General features: G+C 40.4%; 1 long non-coding RNA gene across 3 annotated transcripts in view; it reads left to right on the top strand.

The window, feature by feature from the left end:
- LOC130403963 (uncharacterized) overlaps positions 1–22,090 on the top strand; it is a 65,920-nt gene that overhangs the window by 9,045 nt on the left and 34,785 nt on the right. Inside the window, exon 3 of one of the 3 annotated variants that reach the window (XR_008904136.1) lies at positions 14,798–14,872. The exons of the other annotated variants lie outside the window; for them this stretch is intronic. This is a non-coding gene — a long non-coding RNA (uncharacterized LOC130403963). Of the gene's footprint in view, positions 1–14,797; positions 14,873–22,090 lie in introns of those variants that run through there. 3 annotated transcript variants of the gene reach the window in all.

Below are 22,090 nucleotides of genomic sequence, written 5' to 3'. Positions count from 1 at the left end.
TGTGACCCTCTCCCCCCCCCCCCCCCATCCCACCTCACCACCTTGTTTCTTTACAAAACAGAAGACTACACACCACACAGCAACAAGCCCAACTTGTTGAGAACACCGCACGTTGTAAGGAATAGTAAAGTGCAATGCTTTGTGTGCTTGTGCCAAGGTGTACCTGCCTTGAAAATATCTGACTTTTTGTGGGAGTATTTAATTTCGACTCTCGTGTTTGAATGAAAAGGGCAAGTGTTTGTGTGTGTGTGTGTGTGTGTGTGTGTGTGTGTGTGTGTGTGTGTGTGTGTGTGTGTGTGTGTGTGTGTGTGTGTGTGTGTGTGTGTGTGTGTGTGTGTGTGTGTGTGTGTGTGTGTGTGTGTGTGTGTGTGTAAGAGAGAGAGAAAGGAGAGCAAATGGAGATGGGTCGTATTAGATGGCACCAGGATTTATTTGAGCGATTCAATTATTATCATACATATCAGAGGATATTTTGGCAAAGCATTCGATCTGTCTGGGATGTGTTTTGTAAGCGCCCGGCTGCCTGTGTCTACAACTGTTCAACTCTTGTCTTTATCAAATGCTGCTATCCAGCTTAAAACCAAAACAATGTGGCTGATTCACTATATTATGAACAAAGGTTTTTTGTGTGTGTGTCTGAGGTGCACCCACACTGTGCAGGGGTCCCTGAATCCACGCGCGGCTTTGAACTATCAGGTCAAAGACATCACAGTAGTGAGCCTAGCACCGCCGCGCATTCATGTTGTAGCTCACCCAGGACGCCGCTCGCGTTTGTCCTTTTGATTGTCCTCCGTGTCTTTAAAGGCCTGCCTGGAACCATAGGTCATCTGGAGGCTTTCAAGTGGAACACAGTCTCTCTCAGTTCTTATTCTTGCGCTCAACTTCAGGGTTAAGAAACGCATGGTAAAAAGCCATGGATTTCAGCGGCTCAGGGCCACACCCGAGAACAGCAACGGTAAAATTAGAAACAGACAGACAATAAGTCTTCTTCTTTTAATTGACATCGTATTTAACTGAAATTGGTTTTCTGCTTTTATACACTGCAGTAGAATAGCTGGGCTGTGAGCCATGAAACCCATGAAATATGCAACACAAACCAACCACCCAGAAGTCGCCTGAAAACACAGGTGGTCCTTTGATGTTTTGGCCACGTCTTCATCCAAGTATTCTCTGTAAGTTTTACACCTAATTTATTTTCGATTACAGCTGCTTATGAAAGGTAGCAGGTCTTCCAGGAATTGATATTTGGGTGCGTGTCTAAAATCGCAGAGCAGAGCCATTCACTTCAATGCAAAAAGTAAGGGACACAGCATTGCATGATTGCTGATTAACAGCATGATTACCAATAACTGTCATAAAGTCAGGAAAAGAAGACCTCGTCCTGACATGTAGCGAGTTTATGACATGCAAGCAGCAAGCACGACCAATCCGATACCATACGTCAGAAACAAAAAAGACATACCAACGGACGGAACAAATGTATCAGAATAACCTGTGTCTCACTGGAGCCAAGTATACATTTTTGTTAAGGCTGACAACCACTGAGAACCTCGTCTTCAGTTTCTTGAAGACGGCTTCACTTGCAATGAATTATCTTAAGGACTGGTCGCATGGTGACTCCGTGAGAATGAAGAGGCTTAGACTATTGTAGGCATAATATAATTTTTTCCTGCATAGTTATAATCTAAGAGAAAGTTGGAACACGCATAAAGCATGTCTCCTTCCTTTACATCTTCTCTCAATAAGAAGGTCCCAAGGCCCCTGCGAGATGAAAAGAACATCTTTACACAGAAAGTCACCTGTGCATGGATCTATAGTCATTAGGTGAGTGCTGCATGCAGCGCTCAACTATTGTTCTTCCTAAGTTTTATTCTTTCTTTCGCTCTACAAACTGTGGAATCTATCTCCTTCCTCAATTTTTCACCTAGAGACTCCATTCAAATTTTAAAATATTCAGTTACTTTTGGAGGACACCGGCTCGCTATTCTCTTAAAGACACGATCACCGGACGCTGCCACACACACACACACACACACACACACACACACACACACACACACACACACACACACACACACACACACACACACACACACACACACACACACACACACACACACACACACACACCAGCAGGGCAATACATTTGACCTTTCAGATTCTTCAGTTTAATTCATTTTACATTTCTTCATTTTTAGCAATGCTTTGCGCTTTTCATTCAGCTGTCACTTTATTTGTTTCCAACCATTTACATTTTCTTAAATTGTGTGCATGTTAACATTGTTTACTCCATTTCGACTTTTGAACTTTTGTTAAAATCCCATCACTTGATTTAAGCCATTTAACGTTTCTTTATGTCTTAATCTATGTTGCTTTATTAAAAAAATATTTTCAACCTCACTTTGTACTGCGGCACTCGCCACATTTTCTGCAAGAAATGCATTTTCTAGTTGCTCTTGTTGCCTTATGCATGTACTTGTATGTACACTGTGTTTTGACGACCTTGGCTTTTCTGAGTTGATGATATGGACTTGCATCTTGCCCTGGGCTAGGTTGCTATACCTGCCTTTGGAATAAAAAGACTTAAAGCATTTGTATAGACTTGTCTTTCAAAATAATGGGTTAAATATGAAGCTTTCAAGGATGAAATGTTCTCAACTCCTATGCCGCAAACTTTCAGAAGAACAAGCTAATCAGCTTGCGCAAGCACTCTCACAAACACGGAAATAATACAAATGGGAATGATAATCAATCAATCTTCCGACACATACGTCCTGTGGCTCCAGGCTATTATTGCATGGTTGAGTCTCTGTTTGCGTTGTATTGACAGATTTGACGATCAATCCGCATATTCAACAAGACATCACAAAAGGGCAGGTGATGAAACACTGAAGCCCAACACACGTATGTACGGACGAGTCAAGCAAATCACATCCTATCACACCCTGATTGGGCATTATCCAACGGGATTCCGCACGTGAACCAAAGTCAAAGTCTCGAGGGGAGACGGCTAGGGAACAGGCAGTTGAACCCAGCTTTTCTTGCAGGGTTTAGATGCGGCCAAAGTGCGGCTTGGCATGCGTATTAGTATTCAGTGGACCTAACAAGGCTTTTGATGTAGCCAGTGTTCTTCTCTTCTCACCAGCAACATCAACATTTAATGAGACCTGATTTTCTGCCTTTTTAAGAACTGTGAATATTTCAAGTGATAAAACGAAAGGTGTAATTGCATTCCCTTTTACCAACAAGCCAGGAGCATTGTCGGTCAAGGGTTCATTGTCACCTGTGTGTACCGGAGCCACGACTCTGTTTAATGGGATGTGTTCATTAAAACAGGCCCATTTCACTCCCTCGTAATCAGCACCACGCATCTCATGGCTAGATACGCCGCCTGGAGCAAAGAACGGGTGCATAATTGATAAAGCGCAGGTCAGTCTGCGCAATACGAACATATTAACTCAACAAAGATGGGCAACCCCATCGCCCCAAACCATCATCCCATATTTACATTCAAACCTTGATATATATATATTTTTTTGGGGTGTTTTTTTCTACAAAAAAAGTGAGGGCAAAAATATTCCTTTAAGAATCATATCCTCAATTTGCTTATTAAAGTATCGATACATATGAAAAATTAAAGATTAATTTGAAGCACCTTTTTTTCCTTTTCAAAGCCTTCAACAGCTGTCTAACACAATATGTGTGTGAGTATGAGGGAGAGAGAATGCGGGGTGAGTGAGAGTCACAGCGAGATGTGACACTGCAGGTGTTTAAACTGTGCTGATGTAATTGGTCACAAGGGGGATAGAGACAAGAGCCGCACAGTCCTTGATTTGATCCCTTGGTTATTGATTCCTCAGTCTGCTTCTAACAGAAATAATTGCCACATGTAATGTATTATTCAATTACAAGACACTGCTCTCAAGTTTGGGTTTGATGGTCCTTTTTGAATCACTGAGACCTATAGATAATTCAACACTGCCTGCCTATTAAAGGCCGTGGATATGATAAGGCTGGTGTTAATCCTGCCCATTTATTAGCTGCGCTGGCATTCACCAACACCCAAACTTCCCCATCTGCAGCCTTTGTATCTTATCGGGAAGTAAGCATCACTTCTGCTAAGATTCAAATTTATTCTATGATTCTGACCCCACACACGTAACCATTTTTGTATATGTAAATCTGAATGTTTTAAACTTTGATAATATTTGGAAAACGAAGAAAAGCACATGCTACATGTTAGGTACTGCTGAAATACCTCTGGTAGCAGCTAGCTACACAAATCCTTAAAGACACTATTTAGTTAATTGTGCATGAATGTATGTATGTAATTTTTTTTTCTTTAGTGAAATAATTGGCACATCGCTTTTGTTTATTGTAGTGTCATGCTTTTATTTTGTTTGGTGTTATTTGCGATGTTTGAATTGTATCTTGATATGTCTGAAATAAATGAAATCAATCAATCAATCAATCAATCATTGTATATTTTAATTGTGATAATAAGTGTTATTTATTTTAAAGATTGCTCTTTTGAACACGAGATGCTGACAGTATAATATACGGTCAGGTGAGAAGATGGAGGATAGAACAGAGCGATTATCCTCCTTAAAAACATTGAGTAGATAATGATAAGTTGTCATTGTTTTTTGCAAGTATGCCTTTCCTGCTTAGGCAGGGCTGTATTTTTAATTCCTGTATTAGAAGATTGTAACTCCATCTGTGTTCAACCGGTCATGGTTCCACAGTGCCAAAGGCCCAGCATCAGGCCTATGCCTCACTTTTGGCGCTGCTGTATGAGACGATAGTCGGTTGCACTGCGCATTGTCTTATCCTCTAACAGTATGTTCATTTTAAATCAATTTCGGTGGTTTCATGCGGATCAAATACAGGCTGCCTCTGCCTCCAACACCGCTCACTCAATAGAACTGGGACGTCTTGCCTTGCTGGAAAACACTGTGTGACACAGTTTTAATGACTAGCCATCATTAAAAAGTGACTCTTGTTTACAACTTGGCTACCCAGACATGTTCTGTTAATACTTACTACTGTTAATATTTATCGTCTGTTTTAATTGGGCTGATGTCACTACACTGGTGCGGCTTTTCTGCTTTGCTTGTTGCGGCCGGTCTTGGTGTTGTTTCAAAGTCTTTATTATCAAGACAGTCAAATCTTCTTCATTAAAGTTTCACATTCCATTTTCATGAGGATGAAACTGATTCCATTGCTGGGGAAGAGGCGAACCCTGCAAGCTGCCACAGGGGAGGTATGGAGTCCGTATAAATTATCAGTAATATGAGGTCGATCGAAGATGTTAATTGCACCGATGGTTAGTTACGTGGGGAATTGCTATGCATTTCATGCAGGGATAATAAAGATGAATTTTTGAACAAAGGGATCTTAAAATAATATCTAATCTACAGAGAATATTCAGATCAAAGGAATAATTCAAAGCTTTGAAATATATCTTTGTGGTCCGAAATGTTAAGTGCTAGTCTATGCTTGATTCGACTTTATTTTATATGGAAGAAGAAATACAAAAAGCAAAAAAAGAAGAAGAAAATAGGAGTTAATTAACAGTTATTACAGCCCTTTTTCAACCAAAATTTGACTTTCAAATATTAGCACTTATATATAAACTATGCTTCTGGCGTCTTTAAATTAGCTCTAGTGTAGACCCTCTAATTAGTCCTCTTTGTGCTCTACTGAAGTGAACACACACACACACACACACACACACACACACACACACACACACACACACACACACACACACACACACACACACACACACACACACACGTGCACGCGCGCTACTATTAATAATTCATCAACAATATATGTGTTTAACAGTAATCATGACAGTAGGTTTTTCGTAGTTATTATTGAACTAGTAAAATATCTGCTCCTTGTACCATCATGGTGGTAAATGTAAACATATAGAACATATTAAAATATTAATGCATTGGTTATTTTAGGATTTTTTTTCTTAATTTAGCAGTTATCATTGAGGATGAATACTGAAAATGCGTTAATTGGCTTGCCTTTCACCTTCAAGCAGATTGCGGATAGTAACCAAAATTGTTGTACTATAAAAAATATATGGGAATTATGATACAAACCATTGAGCTAGCGCATCAATCCTCATCATATGCTTAACATAGCGAAATCAACTAAGTCAAATTACGAATAATACAATTAATATAGAAAATCCGTTGAGTACCTCCTTCTGTTTTAAGTATTAGGCTGTGATAGAAGCACTGGAATAGTCTAAATGAATAGCTCTCATCCTCTATCTCTGTCCTCCACCCCTCTTGCCTTCCCACCTCCATCCACCCACCCACCCACCCACCCACCACCCACCCACCATCCTCTCTCTGTCAACAGTGATTCTCCCTCGTGCCGCTGATCAAACGCACCTGCCAAGGCTCACCAACATTCCTGAGCATGTTCGCTAATTACCCACAAAGCCGTGCAGACCTACAATCCTAATAGGGGATTAAATTTGACTCAAATGGAGGGCAGAGTTGCGCTGCACTACAATGGTATTTATTTAATCATTTGGGGGGGCGGGGGTTCTCTAGAGATGCAGTGCATCATAAATTATTTACAGCAAATAAAGAACTTCATATTCTTACTTGGTAGGGGTAATGGGGTAATACCCCCCCTATTATTCTGTATCATTGTAAATGGTAAACAAGGGTGGTGCAATGCGTTCGAGGCATTGTAATAATCACTCGGTAGCAGCGACTGAGGAGGTCTCTGATTTACATCTAAAGTAATGGGGGGGTTTTATCTCAAGAAAGCATGGTATTAACATCAGTGAGCTCAACAACAAAGCCAAACACTCATTATGATCTTCTTGTTTCATTGTAATTAGATAAAAGAACAGTTTAATTGTGCACTTATGGGAGAACTGACAAATTAAATGTCTAACAAATTGGATATTACTTTTAAGTTCAAATCACTGCTGGTAAAAGCAAAGCCATTGAGAGACCGATATTGTAATCTTTATCAACAGATAATTTCCTCTTTATCTGTTGTAAAGAGAACAACAAGAATGAATTGTTTGATATAGCTAATGCAATGATGCACCACAAGTAGATTTAGAAAGTAATGCCGTCAGAATGCATGAACAATAATTTTATAGCGAATGTGGGCTCCATGCTGTTTTTCCAAGAATCATGAGTGACTTTTATGTTTACTGAAGCGCCAGCTTTCATGTTGAGTTAAAACTCAAAGTAAGATGTAATCTATTACTTGGAACTTCATGAAGCTAGATCTCTATGTTAATCCATCAGTGTCCTGCCCTTTGCTTCCATAGCATGCTTCTTTCTTTCTTTCTTTCTTTCTTTCTTTCTTTCTTTCTTTCTTTCTTTCTTTCTTTCTTTCTTTCTTTCTTTCTTTCTTTCTTTCTTTCTTTCTTTCTTTCTTTCTTTCGCTCGCTCGCTCGCCTCGGGAGGAGACAATAGCAGCACCTGGGTGTCTATAGCTTCTGATGCCTAGCAAGAAGAATTGATCCACCATGAGTTTTAGCAACTTAGCATATTGTTGGCCTCATGGCATGATTGCCTATGTCATATTTTAAGGTTTTCGGATCAACAGTAAAAACACATTGTTTGGCAAACACGTCATTTTTATTTATTTATACTGTACCAGTAAGTTTGACCAGATGTCAATGTATAGATATTGCCAACGAGGCACAGTGAATCAGCAGTGTTAGGAGAGTAGATTTAGGCAGAAATCACAATTTGGCAGAAATATGACTAACGATATGACATTGGGGAGGAGAGGCTTCCCTCTGGGTGAGGCAGTGCAGGTTGGCCTCCTTCAGCAGGGTGAAGGCTAAGAAGCAGGAGGCAGGCTGTGTCCAATAACCATGCTGGCTGCTCTGGAACATGCTGGCCTCGCATGGTCCAGTCCCACCTATGGGCCCAGAACAGTACCCTCCCACTGGTCCTGTTTTAGCAGTGATACGCAGCGCTGATACTCTGTTTTGTTCTTTCAGCGGAGGTTCATGGTTCGGTAGCATTTGGTTACCGAACACAAGCATTGGCCTTACTCCTGGTCACCATGGGAGCATGCGTATCGTTCTAACATGATGGTGACGCTAGTGCACACGCTCAAACGGACCACTAGAAATGTTAGCTGTAGCCATCGGAGGGAGTATAGTGGCTTGGATCTCCCCCTGTTAACGAGCTAGCATGGAGGGGGGGTGGGGGGGGGGGGTGCATTAACTATTCAGCATCAATGTAGAGTACTTCAGTTGAATTACATGATCTGTCAATCAATTTCCATAAGTAATAAAGTAATGGATCATAGTTCCTGTGACATGGAAACTAGAATTTTCCACTTTATCTAGTCAATGAAAAAAAATATTGTAATTGAATATCATTACAAATCCCACCTTGATTTCAATAATTTTGAGTATTAAATCTCGGATAACTGCCTTTTAGCTTATCCTGTGGCTGGCAGAGGCCCAGCTGTTGACGGCTTTCAACCCGAGCTATTCAGTTTGCATAAGCGCATCTAAAGCCATTTTTTGTCTGGAGAAAGTAATCACAGGGGAGAAGTGAGGAGTGTTCAATGCTCATCCATTTAAAAGAGGAACAAGTTTCCTTTGAGCCTGGAGCTTTCTGCATGGTTAGCTCCCGAGGCTGTTTCTAATAGAGAGCAGGCCACTCTGTCAGCTTTCTGCTGCAGATTCCGCGGCACGGCGAGAGGAAGAATGTTTTGTCGAGCAAATGCCTGAACGCACTTCAAAACAAACAAGCCTTACTTTCGGCTGAGCAAACACTTGGTCACCGCACACCATCGTTAATGGATGAAAGAGGGAGAGGAGGAAGGTGAAAATATAAACCCGTTTTTAAATCAACTTCCAATTTCATGCCTTGTAACATATGTTTTGTCCATTTACGCACGCACGCACGCACGCACGCACGCACGCACGCACACACACACACACACACACACACACACACACACACACACACACACACACACACACACACCCACACACACACACACACACACACACACACACACACACACAATTATTAATTTGGAGTCATAGTACATTATTTGCTTATTAGTATACAATAATACATAATATACACATTTTATCGATTCATCTTTGATTTTAAATCACTATTGAATAATTTCAGCACAAGCAGAAGGCATTTCAAATCCATTGGACGTTAGATGCAAATCATCTCACAATTATATTCTATAAAGACATACCTCCTTTAAGTATCATTCTACTGTCATGCAGTTTATTGCTTATAATTCTTTAACTAAATTCAAACTGTCTAGTGTCCACATGCATTATATAGAATACATTTAATATTACATAGAATGGCTTTCCTTGCAAGGGTTTATCTTTCCTAGCACATAGGAAGGGAAAGTCTTAAAGATTTCCTGATTTGAGCTTTGCGTTTTGTTTGCAAAACTAATTTAATGGCTAGAATCGCAAGAAGAAGAGATCAGTTGGTTGTTGTGGCCACGTGGCACAATATGATCCAAGTTTCTTGATTAAAATATCCAATCTAGGAGGGATTTCAGATTTCACAAATGGGATGGTATGTTTGTACTTTTTATATCTAGATGTAACTTTGATTTACTACATCTATATGGAATTAGAAGTACCCAGGATTAGCCCTTCGGTATATGCAAATAAGTAGTGGTTTCTTATAAAGGATTCTTAAGGTTCTTAGGTTTTGTAGACCGTATTAAGTCTAATGCTATCAGTAGTCATCTACAGTAGGTGCTCTTTGACTTTCCTGTTACAATTACAACCAGTCAACCATAATTGGTATTCGGAAATTTTGTTGACGAGATGAATCCAACAAATATGCCTAATCAATATATAAATAATAATGTTAGCGGAATAGTCTCATCTGATCTGGGATCTGGGATGGTTTTCCTCAAATGGGTTTAACATGTTGTATTTCTCCACTCTGACACCCTGCTTCACACCTCTGCTACGCTCCTCTAATGGATCTTGTATTCCATCATCAACCTGTCTCTGTTTCTTTACCAGCTCCCTCACGACACAAGTTTCCCGGGTTTCCACCTCTCAAATCCCTTTATTTCTTCATATTCATATTTATAATAGGTTGAGAGGATTCTCTCACGGCGTGTATGTGTGCATGCAAACGCATGCGCACACGCATACATACACACACACAAACATTACCACACACACACACACACACACACACCCATGCACAGTTTCAGTAAATGCCAGTCTTTTTCTCTGCGACTGAATGTGTGAAGTGTGAAGTTTAGATTTTTTTCTTTTTATGTCGCCACTTGGATTGGGTCAGAACATAGAAGCAACAGAGATGCCTATAGTTTTCAACAAAGCATTCTCGGCAGGAGAATAAGCGTTGAAGACGCCACACGTCTGTATATCACGCCAGGTCTCGGGTCCCAAACCCCCCGCCTGTCTTCAAAAGCAAATGAGGAGTGTTAATAAAGGCTTCCATAACATGCACCTTTTTTAAATGAGCCGCCCTCCCTTCTGTACGAGTCTACCCCCTGACGGCTGAAAAGCTGTCTTCACCGATCTAATTTCCACTGATCAATAACCGGAGTCTTTTGAAGACCCACGAATACAAACACCAGCCATGAAATGTTTTCTTCTTTCTATCCATAACAAACTCTAGACTTTTATTTACAGATAAGATTATTACCCACTAGTCTGCTCATGCTGTTGACTTTTAAGACAATCAGTTTTCTGTCTTCTAAAGGCCACTGTCAAATGACCATAGCAATACCAGTGATATTCTAATGGGAGGATTTCAGTTATTCTCTCTCAGTGCCTAATGGCATAATATTTTATTTTAGGATATTACTAGTCTTCAAATGATTATTGTATGGTATGGTTGTATGGTAACTTTTGGGCAAATAAAAATTACTACTCAAATGTGGCCAGATTAATTGACATTGAATTACAGTGATTCATTTGTTTGAATCAGTAATCAGTAAATATTCATTTTGAAGGAATTATACCTTTACCTTAGTATGTATGCGGGATGTACAATTTTCCTCCATACCAGAAATAACCAGATGGTGGAGCCATAAACTCAGAAATGCCTCCTTATGTTGAAGTTTTCTTAGATGTTTATTTGGGGTCGGTTTGAGTGTGTGTGTATGTGTGCGTGTGTGTGTGTGTGCATTCAAGTCCTTGCCCACGTTCATGAGCAGAAGCCATTTGTGTGTGTAGAATGCCTGTGTGTTTACCCCGGACTAAAAAACACTTACTTGAGAAAAAGAGAACAGGGTTCATTTTCCAAACCCATCGGTTGGTTCTGGGCTATGGATGAATAATGGTTGAATTCATCTGTGCTGAAACAGAAAAAAAAAGATATAACATTCCACACACTCTGCAAAGCTACAAGCCAGAGCAAAACAACTGCATCTGAACATTTACAATTAAGAAAGCTCAGTGATTGAATATGCGGGTGACTGGCAAGCCATTCCTTAGAGGGAAATAAAATGCTGTTCCTGGATATTACTGAATGCTTCACAAAACCCTATCTATGTTTTAGATGTGCATCAACAAATGTCGGGAAATGAATCAACTTGACAACTTTTTTTTGGTGCAATGAGAGACGATAAGTATCTTAGAAATGACCATGTTTGTAAACAAAATTATTTGATCGCAACTCTCATGTTTTTCTTTTTTTGAATGAAACCTAATACATAATGGTACAACATCAATGTTTTGTGACTGTTGATATGCAAAATAAGGGCTCTAGTAATAATTTCATTTAGATCGATATATACTTTCATTATTAAAGAAAAATTAAAAAAGATTTGGAAATGAGGGCATTCAATGACCTGCCTGCGGGAACAAATGTGTGCCAACAACAGTAAATGAAGACGGACACAATTGGCAAAAGAAACCATCATGTGTGGGCCTTTCTTCCCCTAAACAATCAATTATCTCTTCAAACATAAGCCATCGATCAACATTTGTCACATAGAGCGGGGCAGGTGGTAGTTTAAGGCTGTCCACCAGGGGTATGGAGCAGGAGAGCAGCCATCAGGAGGGGGTGTCTATAAGGGAGGGCCATGTCTCTTTCTGTGTTGTTACATTGATGTCTCTTACTACTAGGGCCGCGCTGCTCTGTCATGCAGCCACTCAGGCCCCTCGATGTATATGTCATTATGGTGCAGCTGCAGAATGGCAACTGTCATAGAGGCCAGCTATCTGTTACAGGAGGGTTAAATGCAGGAGGAAAATGATTTCATTTCTACATGAATGCTATGTGGCCGAGGCTGCTATCCTCACTCCTTCATATTCTCCTTCAGTGGTGGCAAACAGATGGTTAGAGACTAGAGAGCATCGCGTGGTGTGCAATGAATCACAAAGCGTGCGACGCAGTACCCTAACAAGAAACTACTTCATAGTCCAACCTTATTTCCTTTGATTTGTCACCTGTGACATGAACACATTAAGAGGGCTTTTTAGTCCATCGTTGTAACAATGTCACCTTGCTAATTCACTAGGCGGACGAGGAATTAATATAATTATGAACAATATACACAGAGCATCGTAAAGAAAAGTCACTTAGCTTTTAATGTCCAATATCAGGTAAGTATATCCGGTAAAGTGAGTGCTAAAGAAAGGTAATAATATATTTTTGTCATCAAGCAACCCAGAATCACGCATCGAATAAGTGTTTAATGTGAAATAATACAGGGAGATAATTTAATGACGAACGATTTAACAGAGAAAAAGTATGCTTTGCACAATATAAGTTTAAACTCTGCATGCACTGAAGATGTATTCTGTGGCCCATAAACATGCATCTTTTCGAATGGTGCAACTGGGTCATTCAGAGATTTTGATAATGAGCCACAAAAGACAGTGGAAGATGCACACAAAGTCAGATAAAAATGAATAGGAAAACAAGACAAGACGCACTGCCAAGATCACAATCTGTTTCTGCGAAGAGCGTCATTAGAAAACCAACGCATTCTAACATCAATAGAGCCGGCGGTTGGCTCGTCAGCAGAAGGAAACGGAAAGAATTAAACAATTTGATCTGGACCACAGCCTCGTTCTTAAGTAACTGGGAAGAATAAGTCAATTAAAAGAGGAGTTAACTTAGTCCTTATACAAGATGGGGTAAACACTAGGTTAGCGGTGGATGCATAATCAAAATCACATTTTCCTTGGCAATAAATGTGTCATGACAACGGCGTGAAACAAAGACGGAGAGAGACACTTTTGAAATTCTGTTTCAAGAATATACAATAATTGAGTGAGCCAACAAATGATGCTGATTATAGGTGGGCCCTTCGACCACATCCATTAAAAACAAAAGGGCTCATTTTATATTCCCATATAAAAGAATCGAGCAAAGTTGCAATAATATTTCACAGCTTTTTTCTATTTGTATTTGTCATCCATTTTGTTGTTGTTGATAGTACAGACCTCAATTAACCATACATACTGTACTATGTTGAACATCTTAAAACTGCATTTAAGTAGAAGGACGAAAATTAGAAGTATACTGTAAACTGTGTTGTAATAGACAGAAATAACATGACATTTACAAAAATAATGTATTTTCCTATAAAACACAAGTTTCAGACAACAATCTTAGCAAACATTTCAATCTTTACAAGGTCTTCCCTCAGCAAACAAGGCGTTGTGTACCGTGACCAACAGATGAGAAACCAACTGAGCAGAGACAAGCCGGATAGGGTTTCCATTCATAATCAATATTTAAATTCACAACGCAACGCTTCTGCATATGTGCATGAGTGCTGCTCAGTGATCGCAGGCTGCCGACTGCTACTTCAAGTCCTGTAGATTGCCAGCTTTGACATTTTCCCATTGTGCACGGCGGTGCAGCAGGCAATAATTAAATATCAGGTGCATAAGCTGCTCTTTAATTTGACATGTGTGCTTGAGGCAATAAACACATGTGGTGCGGTGGGGGCTGCGTAATTGCAGAGGAATAAAATATCATATCAGGAGTGAGAGGATCATTGTATCAGGTGCCCGATGACAGCTCGTTTGATCATTACACCGGGGCTAAAGAGGTTGGCTAATTAGTTGTCATTAAAACTCACCCCCTAATCAGAGGTTGCTCTTGCATAAAAAATGTCCCTATCACCAGATGAATGAACAATGCTCTTAACCCTTTCGGGCCAATCACAATCGCTACACAGCAGCTCTAAAGGGGGATGTGATTGGCCTAGACACGTTGCTCATTCATCCAGACAAAAACACCAGGATATTTATACAGATCAACACGTTTAATACTTGTCTGCATTATTCATAGTCCCTCGTTCCTTGAATTTCTGGACAAAAAGTTATTGTTAACCTAACTCGTTATTTTTCACTAATGCCTACAAAGAATCAAAACCAAAGGGAGACATAACTCAGGGAAGGGCCGGATGGGGGCGGGGGGGATCTTAGCAGAGTGGATGCATGACATGAGCGTGGCCAGTAGAGAATGACTTCTTCAGACAACATGCTGGTGTGTGGGCACCATAGAACCAGGAACCAAGGGTCCCTCTTGGCCTGACTTTGTCAGAATGGCAGAAAGTGCTCCGGTGTGAGACCAATCCATTATTAGTCGACAGCCCCATATAAATAATCCGGTACATAATGCCGAGTGTGAGTGCTTGTGTCCCCCATAAGGACTTCCAACAGGTGTGCCGCTCGTCACCGCCTTCCCCATTTTGTTCAACAAAGAGCCTGGCCTGTGCCCAATGACTTGTGTCTGAAAGCTTTGCCTGATCATTCTTTCATGTGCCGTCCCCCCGTCCCCCCCAGAATGCACCACATTCACGGGACCTCGTGATAATAGGCTCCGTCGCAAGACACAGGAGGCAGCGGAGTCAGAGTGGCTACATCTCTGCTGTGTCTGACCCAGGGGACGAGGTTCAGCACACGACACATCAGTTACAGCAGAACATTGCCTCTACACCATCCCCCCCCCCCCCTCCCCCCGCCGCCACACAGAGCCCCTCCCCGCCCCCAAACCCCCTACCGCCCGGCCGGCGTCGTGAAGGCTAATGGCTGCCAGCACTAGCACCAGTGGTGGTTCTCATGTCTCGGCCACGGGTTCGGCTGTTGTCAGGAGAAGAGAGGCATTAGAGGTCGTGAGCGGGCAAGGCTGAGCGGTCGATTGACGAGGCCTCGGGTCAAGTGAGGCAGAAGAGGAGTAGGACGAGGAGGAGGAAGAGGACACACTCTCCGTGGCTGTACTGTGCGGATGCAGTCCTCCTGGGGTTGCAGAAAACAGACCCAAGTAGAGTGGAAGAATCGACATCGGTGTCCTACATTGTGGTCGTGTGTCTGAGGGACGGGTTCTACACTTATTTTTATTTCCTGTTGTCGGTTGACACAAACATTTCAAATGCTGGTGTCAGAGAGAGGCTATGTCCCTTGGGCTTTTGTTACCAAGAAAACTCTTTATAAGGGGTGTTTTTCTTTCATATATTTTGTAATTTCTTTGGTTATAAATGTTTATCATGAAAATCCTCTTTTCTCCAAGCATTTTTTAAATGATGACATCTGTATTTATATGGATATTTTTACATTTCAGAATACAAACAGGATAATTATCTAACACCAGATGCTAATACGACCTAGGGCTATTTACATGCTGCTTTACTGTGACAACATTATCAGACTTGTGTATGTCGCTGTCGTTTCACTTTTTATACACCTTGTCAATCAACTTTCTTTTTTTCATCCACTCTCCTGTGACAGATTTCTTAACTAAAGCTTTTCATTTTTTCCAATTAATTTGCTCTAGGGATGTAAATCTGTTAATTTATGCAATGGGATAAAATGTCTATACTTCATCTCCAGGAATGGTTGCTTGTGTTTTATCTTGACTACGAGCATTTTGAGAAAGCCTCATCCCCAATGGACTTTGTTTCAATGGCACACTGAATCATACCTTAGGATTCTTAATGAGATTAATTCCATTTAATGATTTACTGGGAGCCATTGCGAAAATTGAGCCAATCAATATTCTGCTAATTTTCAGTCATTTTCTTTGTGTATTATAACTTTGCATTAGGCGGCATATATTTTCTTTCCTTGTGAAAACATTTACTCACACACATGAAAAAACAATACACACCGCAAAAAGGATGCTCGCATTTTCTTCAAATTGACAATTGCAATTTTAACACATGCATGAATGAATTCCAATGGAAAGCTCTGTATATGGTCCTTATTCCCACATCCGGTCCAAGTCGAGAGACATTTTTGGGGTCATATCTGTGGCTTCTGTCTCCATGCGTAGCCCATCACACATGCAATCTCAGAATATCAACGCATCTCAAAAATATTTATTAGAGCCAACATTACAAAAACACACAGCTGAACCTTTGAATTAGACTTCCTAATATATTCACTTGCAAATTAATGATTTGTGCTTTCCCCCTGAATATCCACCAATCACTGTTTGGAGCTGGGAGTTTCATTGCACATTTCTAAGGGCTTCAAAGTACTTTATCTTCACTTTCTTCTGTTCAAAGTTCAAAGTAAGTCCTGATGAATACATTTGCCCTGTTTGGACCTGGTTACCTCGTTCAAAGCACAGTTTAACAGCCCCACTCAGTAAATGGCGGTGAGAGGTGATATGGTGCTGGGGTGCCTATAGGACTCTAAGTAGTCTTGCTTATTGATTTTGTTTTAGTATTATGTACTCCATAAATCGTTTAATGTTTATGTTAGCCCGTTTTGCTCTTAGCTTGAGAGGGGTACATTTCCATATTTTGTCTTGGCTTAAATATGTTCAAATGAAGTGTTCTATATGTGTATGTGTTTGTGTGTGTATCTACATATGCATTTAATAAGTGGGAGAAAATAAATGGGATTTTAAATCCAACTAAAAGGCTAATTGGATATAGTGGACTTTGGTAAACATATCTTGGTGCGTAATATTTTTATACTTTCTGTGTATCCATAAAATAAGTATGAGAAAATATAAGTTTAACATATTAGGTATAAGTCATTTAATTGTATTTTGTTTAATCCACTTGTTTCCAGTATTCACTCACTTTTACAAACCAAATCTATTCAACTACAAAAGAAGAAAAGGAAACCCAGGTTTTACGATCCTTTTAATAAAAAATAAAAATCACTGTTTCAACCTCTTGTTATTCTGCATCAACATATGTTGATTGGGAATGACATGAGGTTAAAACCACTTATTGACACTAATCAAAGCATGGCTGATTGTCATTATGGAAAATAAGGGGTATTTTCTGAATTATTTCGGACACCGCATCAAACTATGAATATTAGCGTGTAATGTGCGTGCGTCTTTGGCTCCCAGAGACTCGGCGGTTCTATGATAGACACATGCCAGAACTGAACGCCGCCAGTGTGTCGTCTGACTCTGAGGTGCTAAAGAAGAGACTAGCGACGGTGTACAGCCTAGACCAAGTCATTAGGCTCTCTGCCACCTGCACAGCTTCCTCTAACGTAAAGAGCTGTATAAATTAATCACACACAGCCTTATGCACTTTGATGCAATTTATACCACACGTTAATGAGGGCTGACAGCTGTAACTAAAAGGCAGAATGATCACTTATAATTCAAATAAAAAAATCACAGAGCAATAACAAAAGTCATTTGCATGACTCTCTTTTCCTCCGCTGCTTCATTTATTTATTTATTTTGTATCTTTATTGAGCTATGATTCCCGCTGTGTTATCAAAGGCTGAATGCATGTAAAAAGACTAAATGATCTGCAAATGGATTCAACACTTGTGCTGTGTCTTTCGTCAGACTAAAGCTCTAATTGTACATTGTGTGAAGGTATGGCACTGGATCATGAAAAAAAACTGAACTGCCTTTTTCTCCACACCTCATTTAAATCTCAATGTCTTATCAGTTGCCTTTCTAAAGTCATCCCACGTCAACAGCCATGTCAGACATTCATAAGTTACACACATTACTTCATTGCATGGCCTTTCCTTACCTTTTTTTTTTTCGAGAGAGACAATTTGTCTTTTGTCGTGAAATATCCCTCATGGCAAATCAAAGTGGAAGTAAATTTACAAGCCAACATTGTAATCATAGGAAAACATCATGGGGAAACCATTTAAGCTGACCTTCAGTGGTGCTAATTAAATTTTGGGCATGTGGCGATGGTATAACTGATTTCATTCTTCATTATGGCCTGTAATGACATTTCTCAGCTGTCAGAAGCATTGCAGGGGGGCCTGCTTGTGAGGTTTACCCATCATACCATCGAAGAGGAAAGCGGTGGAGGTGGACTCAGGGTTTGGGTGGGTGGGGGAGGGTAAGGTCTGTCAACGGCATCCCAGTATTTATCACAAAAAATACCCACTAAATATGGATACAATATGTATGGCCTTCAGCGTAGACAGCAGGGGTCCATGACCTTACTGGCTGCAGAGCAAGCCCATATTTCTCCTGCCCAATAAAGGTCCTTTTACAGGATCCTAAAGATTCAATTAAGATGTCAACTTGTGTATGTCGGTTGCAGTGCCGGGTTTAAAAGTCCAAGATATATGGTGACACAACAAAGAGCCCTTCTGCAATAGTGAGGAAAAGTACAGAATGGAGAGATGCTGGTCCCTGCTTCTGATTTACACACACAGCTTCATCGTTAAGCCCTCTCTCTCCTTTAACACACTTGCACACAGCAAGAGGCCACCGGAAGGCCCCTCTTCAGCACATCATTAGTGACATGGCAGCCTTTTGAGTTCAATGTCTTATTTTAAAGAGATACGCCAAGATATCTGTAAGTCTTACTCAGATTCAGATGAGTTGTTAATTTCCAAATTCGTCATTGTTATCCAGAAGGAGAGTTCGCTGGCTTAGCATTTGCTTTCCATTAGCGGCTTCCATGATATGCAGAGTTACAGTAGCCGAGCTCCGATTCATGTGAGAGAAATACACTTTGAATACCTTTCAAAGATTTTCCAATGTGTTCCAAATAGTCCAATATTCAAACAAGTGCAAGTAAAAACTCAGTTTAAACTCCGATTTTTTTCTAAAAACACTGATATTTCTATATTACGATGCCATGATTACTAGATAAGGGAGGGGGGAGGGTTGTTTAAAATATAAAGACTAGCTAGCTTGAAACATTTCAACCAATTAGTTTAATGGTCAAAGTTCTGCCTTTTAACCCCTAATAGGTTCTTATTTATTCTTTCTTTAGCCTGTCTGAACTAGGTCACTAAAACCAAGATTTCCTACTAAACATACTGCAAACAAATCTATGAGCACATGGACTCCTTGCTACCTGTTTGTTTTTTTGGCAGGAATGTTTCTTGGCAGGAAGTGTTACCTTAGAATCACTCACTAACTGTCTCTGGTAACCTGGAGTGATATCCCCTCGAGGAACCTATGGGTTACACAAAACTCCCCTTTCAAGCACTGGCCCAAGCCTTTTGCTGGACCCTTCCACGTTGTTGCTAGCTTAGCCTAGTATGCTAATCAGCCTTTGACGGAGGATGCTCTCTGATCAATACTAGCTTGCAGTCTTCAAACTATAAGTGTTGTTGTTTTGTTTTATAGTAATGTCTTGCTTCACCTGACTTCCAGCTACATTTCTGTGGACCTGTTCCATCATTTTTGCACTCTTTTCAAGAGAGGCTATTCTGTTCTGTTCCTGGAGTTTGGCAGATGAGCCTCTCAAATTTTCCTTTTAGTTTCCGTCCACGAGCAATCACCACGGGGTAGAAACAGGTCGACTCCTGCCAAGCAGAATTGATAGAGAAACAGACAATGGGAAGCCAGGTATTTCCTGTGTTGTGCTTTTCTTTGACAAAGGATGCCATCTTAGTCATTAATGTCCTGTTGACATGCTGCGAGGAAGCTTGGACTTCATCACTCCCGGTGGAGTTTGCTGGGCATGGTTGTTTGATGTAAGACCCGAAGCACCTGATGAACAAAGGTTACAAAACTGAGGATGTGTCCAGTTGCATTAGAGGATGTATTCTACAAGGTACAGTTGCTCTGATTCCAAACTGGAGGCTAGAGCCTAACATGCAGACAAATTAAAACTTTTATCATCTCCTGGAAGACGTTCAGAATTTTTGGGGAAAAGAAATCTAGGCCCAGTATTGCTGGAAGGGTCAGATTGCTGTTGTTGAGCACGTACACTCTGACAAACCAAGAATGTCCATGTAAACACCAATCCATTTTACATTTTCCAAGAGCTTGGTTGACATGCCCATTCGCTTATACAAACAAACAGCCTTGAACTGGTTGCAATTCATCATTTTGGCCATTTAACCTTCTTCAACAGCAGGGGTGCCCCCACTTTTTCAGCTTGCGAGCTACTTTCAAACTGACCAGGTCAGAATGATCTATGATCTACATTAAAAATGCTAAACATATATTTATTTATATATATATATTGAGTACATACTCTGATGACTTGCATTGAATGGAGTCAGCCATGGTCTCATAGTCCGGACCGTAGCTGCTGGTAGCTAGTCTGAAGCAGGCTTCCAAATGACCATTATTCATGGTGAAATGGTATTTGCACTTAATAATCCTCATGTGGGAAAAGGCTGACTGGCATAAATAAGTAGAGCAAAATAATGCAGTCAAGGAGCTAGCACATTTCCTGATGGTTTGATACTTTTCCTTTGTGAGTAAGTTCCAAAATTGTCCATGAGCACTGGACTTAAGCTCAATATCAGCTTGTACTATCAAAATGGAGTGATTGGCTCGAGTTAAGCAAAGATTTGAAACCGTTTGCCCAAGTCTGACACACAATTTCTGTCAATCAATTGGTAAAAGCCACAGGGAGTGAATATATATATATATATATATATATATATATATATATATATATTTTTTTACTAAAAAACTAGATCATTGGAATGTCACGCGATTAACCGGTCGACCGCGATCGACGTATTGGGCACTCCTGCACTAAAGTATATGTGCTCCTGGTATCCAGTATGTAACGGCAATGGTAGGACCTCAATAGTGTTGGCACCATGATCTAAGGTGAACATGCAACAGATTCAGAACCGGTTTTAAGAAGGGTACCATTCCAGATTGTTTCCTTTCTCCAGCTGAGGTAGTAACTTATATAACCTAGCAGTCTATATATCTCTCTCAATATGTGTTCCTACTTGAACCAACTCATCCACTGAGGAGACACTATCTCTAAGAAGACTAGCAAGCCGTGGGTTTTAGTTCCTGAGTAAGTATTTTCTGCAAGCCCAGTTTTTCCATTGCAGATACAGTGTTCTTACTTTAAAGAGGCGTCCTTAATGGTACAATTTATCTAACATGATGCTGTGCATTTAAAATGGGTACTGCAGTCCGTATTCACAATCTCAGAGAGTTGTCTGTACCCACTCCCTCCTCTTAAGGCTAAAAGCTCAGGCAGGTTGCCAGGTTGAGGCCACCCAACGTTCACAAGACGAGCCGGGCGCAATGCTATATTTTGAGACAACCTTCAAACAAATCTATCAGCATAGATTCTCTTTTAGATGCTGATTTTCTACTGTTGTTTTACTTCCTGTTCCTATCCCACCTTATAATATCTAGGCCGAGTGTTACCTAAGAATTCACTCTCACTCCTCTTGGTGAGCTGGAGGAATCAACTCTAATGGACTTTGTGGTGCTCCGATCCAAAAGACTGGTCACCATTTTAAGTAAAATGTAAATGAATTCAGTTATATTTATAAAGTTATATTGTTTTGATGTTATTGGGTTTTGGCCATAGATCACTGCGAAGGAGATATTCAATTCCCACTCTCAATGTCTGTGCTGCTGGTTACCAAAAATCCCAAGCAATGACAAAGCCATAACGTGAAATCTAAGGCATCATAACGGTTGTGTGTTTACAAATGGTCTATGATTGTACCTTAAAGTACCAGTTACAAAGGAAATAAATTGCTAAAAAGCAGACTCCCATGGCCATGGGTCAAAGAACTGAAAGACAAAAATGCTCTGATGGCAAATGGTACGAAAACAGCACGAATACAATAAAAATGCTCTTATGACAGGATATAATGTGATACTAAAATGATCATGAGCACAAACAATGATAAAACTGCAGTCAGCTCTGACAGAACTTGTGGTCTGAGTTTTAGGCAAAA

Source organism: Gadus chalcogrammus, chromosome 14 (assembly GCF_026213295.1).
Source record: "Gadus chalcogrammus isolate NIFS_2021 chromosome 14, NIFS_Gcha_1.0, whole genome shotgun sequence".
Classification (NCBI taxonomy): domain Eukaryota; kingdom Metazoa; phylum Chordata; class Actinopteri; order Gadiformes; family Gadidae; genus Gadus; species Gadus chalcogrammus.
Note: the sequence above shows the minus strand (reverse complement) of the source record. Positions and strands in the feature narration are given on the sequence as shown.